General features: G+C 32.3%; 1 long non-coding RNA gene across 1 annotated transcript; it reads right to left on the minus strand.

Annotated features, from left to right (window-relative positions):
* Nucleotides 1-517: 517 nt before the first annotated feature.
* Nucleotides 518-4,211, minus strand: LOC145820518 (uncharacterized). The gene is made up of 3 exons (XR_014362218.1): nt 3,743-4,211; nt 1,171-1,611; nt 518-710 (listed from the first exon to the last, which is right to left on the minus strand). It is a non-coding gene; the product is annotated as an uncharacterized LOC145820518 (long non-coding RNA).
* Nucleotides 4,212-4,621: the final 410 nt, after the last annotated feature.

Raw genomic sequence — 4,621 nt, forward strand, 5'->3', positions numbered from 1 at the left:
TTGTCATTAAAGGAGAAATTAGAGACAAAAGTATTTTGTCATAAATATAAGAAATGGAGACAAAATAATTTTGTCACATTTAATATAAACGAAGACGAAAATTTTTTGTCAAAGAAGCTACCAATAGAGATAAAAACAAATTCATCATTAAAAATGATGAAATAATGTCAAAAAAAATTCGTCACACATTGAGGGTAATAGTGACAAAATGTGACAATATTTTTTGTCATGAAAAATTCATTTAGCGACGAAATAAAGAATTTATGACAAAATTAATCATCCACCTAAGCCAAACAAGAGACAAAAAAACCTTCTTTAGGGATGAAAAATTTTGTCAATAATTTCATAATATTTTTTTCAACATTATATACCTATTTTATCAAAATTTAAATTTTAATTCAACAAATATGACCCTGTTCATGTTGAAACCTGTTGAATATAACAATTCCATCACAACTTAACCTAACTTGTTATCAACACATTTACGAATTAACAAAATGAAAATATACATTCATCATTACAAATAATTTCATCCTGATATAATAAAATAGTGAAATATCCACAAAATATCCAAAAGTTATAACTTGTTCAATTCCACCAAAAATCCAACAATAAGTAGTGTAACTGTATGTGTATCCTTATCAAACAAAAATGAACATTCAAACAAATTACATCATTGTTGCACGTCAAAAATGCCACCCCAATCCAATCTGCAAAAAAATAAATTAAAAGTTTTAGTAATAAATCAATTATACAAAAGATTAAAAACATTAGTAACTCATCAATTTACAATTAGATCAATTATACAATTTATCCCTGTAACAGACTTTTTTTTAGATTATGAGAACAAAAAATTAATTTTAAGGCTAATTCACAAATGGTGCATCCCATTAATGTGCCGTAAGTTCATACAACTTATATTGGTCCCTCCTAAGGTGTTTCTATTGGTTCTTGTACAAATCTGTAATTGTGTGACAATTTAGCATTTCGACAGCCTTTTTTCAAGCTTTAAGTATAGAGAAAAAAATATATTTTTTAGACTAATTCACAATTTATACATCATGTGCACCTGTACAAATTGGATGTCATATGCTTGTTTCCATTACTTCCTAATTCTTCAAACATGTATTCTTTTATAAAATTTGTTATATTAAAGTTAATATACTTTACCAAGAAATATGTCTACTTGTGGATGAGTTCCCTCCACTTCCAAAGTGTCCAGTGAATCCTTTGGTCCTCAAAAAGTTGACAACATCAGCCATTATCTCCCCTTGCTTCTTCTTACCCTCTTCAAGATCTTCTATTTTATTGTTCTGCATTTGTATTTGTTCCTTTTGTGTCTCTATTTGCATCTCATGGTCAGTACCTAAGAGAAGGGTTGTTTCACGCTTGGGCTTGGGGAATGGGTAGGAAGAACCTTCTTTGGGGTGAATAATCAGAGCACCGTAGACTGTGGCTCTCAGCCACGAGCATTGGGCATGCCACCAGAGTGTCCCTTCCTGGCCTTGAATTGTGAACAGATAAGTGTAGCTCTTTCCAAGTCTAATTGGGCACTGAGTCACAAATTCTGGGCCGTCAACCCATCCTATTCTCATTTGCCGAACACCACGCCTGAAGAAGAATAGAGTTAGTAAGTAGCATGGTTTTAAATGGTGGTATCAAGACATGTAATAGTATCGGTCACACTGTAATAATATCGAGAGTATCAAACAATATATAAAAGGAATATGATGACATAGCCCTGAATCTCTTAAAATCATAAAGAAACTCTCTAAAACTTAATGATGTGTGTTTTAAAACTGGCTACATATAGGAACATGAACACATGTCTCATGCACACAAGGTACCACATGTATTATTCTTCTTTTTTTCTCCTTTTAATTATGTCATTTAGGACCTGTTTTGATGCAGTTCTTTTATAAGTTAAGAAAATGGTAATCAAAAAGTGTAAATTAAAAACATTCATTTCTCTTTTTTAATTTATTTAAGTTATTCCTGTCAAATAAAATAAAATTATACATTGATTTAAATATATATATATATATATATATATAAGCCGCTTAAGTCATAAATAAACTGCTCCAACCAAGATTTTTGAATAGGAAATTGATTAGATTAGATTAGATTAAAAACATTCATTTTTTTCTTTTTTGAAAAGAAAGATTAGACAAATGTAAAAAAATCCAGTTCTTTTAAATCAATTTTCATCACATCACATGTATTCTTTCTTTCTTTTTTTCTTTCTTTTTTTCTTTTTTTAATTGTAGTACTAGAAAGCCAAGAAGTCATTTATAGAAGTTCAGTACTTCACTTGTGTAAGAGGTATAAAATTGCAAGCAAATGTAACTTTTTTTAGTAAGCCAAGTTGAACCAAATCTAACAATGCTGCTAAATGAAACCTCATGAAAATTTTAAACGTTGACTTGACATGTGTACTTCAAGGTTCAGTCATATACTTGATGATTAAGTAGCATTTGTCCTATTATTTTTTACTTAGTTGTGCTTAGGCCAAAGGTAAACATGTTCAAAGACCTATAGTGTTACACCAAGCTTCATGATGCACTAGGAATCAACTCAAACTTTTGCAAAGGACTTTCAAGTTCAAGTGCACATGAGGTAACAGCAAAACCAATGTAGGACCGTTTAGATATAGAAATTCAAAAGACATAAATTTAGATGTATGCCTGTATGAATAAATAAGGTATATAGTATGGATATTGCAATCACACGTTCAAATTTTATAGATTTCTATCACCTAGATTTGAATTGTTTTTGGATCTCCGAAATGTGAATGCATTGAGGTTGTTTTAGATTGATTGGTCAGTTATTTATTCATACACTTTCTTGTTTTGATGCCAATTCAGTTATTCCAAATATTGAAGATCCAATTTTTGAAGCGTCAATGTATTTTGATTTTGATGAGCATGATTTTAATTCCATGTTGGAAGTAAGAAAGTTGGGATATTGTTTGTAATGGAAGTGAAACTTTTGGTGGGTTTTGACAGATTTTAGTTTATTCAATCAAAGGAGCTTTGGGTGTTGAAATCTAAGGTCAGCAATGGAGGATGAAAAGAAGAAGAAGTAAAACAAAGAAAAAGAAGAACAAGTAGAGTAAAACAACAGGTGATGTCACTGATGGCATTGGAGAATCAGCTAATGCAGATCAGAATCATGCCATTGAGCAGAATCATCGCAATCAAATTTTGGAGAGTGCAGATGTTCAAAATGATATGCAAAAAACAGATGTGGATCTGGATAGCTGTCATGCCAATGGTACTGAAGGAGTAAGTTTGGGTTAACTAAAATTACTTATTTCTCTAAACTCTGTTGAGTATCTTTTTGTTATGGCTCTCTGTTTTGGGGTTCTTTTTGTCATCATCTAGCAGCTGTTAATCTTTGGTTCCTTCTGCTAACTTTTGGTACTGGTATTAGCTGAAGCAGACAGAGAGGCAAGGGTATATAGTATGGATATTGCAATCACACCTAAAATACAGGCATACATAAATAAAAATCAATAAAATAGGTTTGCTAATTTTGAAGTAGAACACCAAAATTCAAAAGACATAAATTTAGATGTACATACAGAGTCGAATATATTATGCATAGATATATAAAACAATTAAGAATCAAATAGAATAAAAATACTTGATCAATTCACAAATGAAAAGGTTCGATTCAGATGTATTTATAGAGTGAGAGAGACAGAGAGACAGAGAGACAGAGAGATTCATGTGACACCTACTTCTGCTCCATGGCCTTGCAGAACTCAGCCTCCTACTGTGCCACTTACTTCTGCTCCACGGCCTTGGAGAACTCAGCCCTATACAATAAGTGCATGATCGCAACGTCATCGAGAATGAAGTTGAAATCCTTAGCACGACGAACCAAGCCCTGGCGAACCAATGTAGAGACGCTGGGACACTCGGTGAGGAGCTGATCGGCGTTGAATTGAACGACAACGGCCTTGAGGACTTCGTTGCCGATCGAAGGAAGGACTTTATCGTCGTATTCGAGGCCTAGGGTTTGGAAGATTCGGGGGAGTTGAGAGAACTCGGGGCGAGAGAGGACACGGAGGGTTAGGTTAACCATTTGGAGGTCCTTGGTGTCGGAGATGGAGGAGAAGATGTGGGGGCAAGTTTGGATGTCGAAGATGAAAGGGTTTTGGAGCCATGGGATGAGGGTTTGAGAGATTGAAAGAGAGAGGGATTTGTGAATAGCACGGATAATTATAAATATTTATATTTTTTTTAGATTTTTTTTAATATATAAATTATGTTTTTTTAAGATTTTTTATAAAAATAATTTAACAATCTTATCACTAATCATAATGTATGAGAAAAGTTGAAAAAAGTACTGCAGTAACTATACACAGATTGTATCTATAATTATTTGTATGAGGGGATTTTGAATGCTAATCAAGGGATTTTGAATGCTAATCAAGGGATTTTGACCAAATCAATAAATGCAGGCATGTGGATAGACATGTGGATTGAAAAAAGTTAATAAATGTTGATCAGGAAATTTTGACCAAATCAATAAATGTTGTGTTTTTTTTTTAATAAAAAATTTAGAAAATTCAAATTGGGATTATTTAGAGCCATTGAACAAACTACAATCACAT

Source organism: Camellia sinensis, chromosome 2 (assembly GCF_055761805.1).
Source record: "Camellia sinensis isolate YWXY chromosome 2, ASM5576180v1, whole genome shotgun sequence".
Lineage (NCBI taxonomy): Eukaryota > Viridiplantae > Streptophyta > Magnoliopsida > Ericales > Theaceae > Camellia > Camellia sinensis.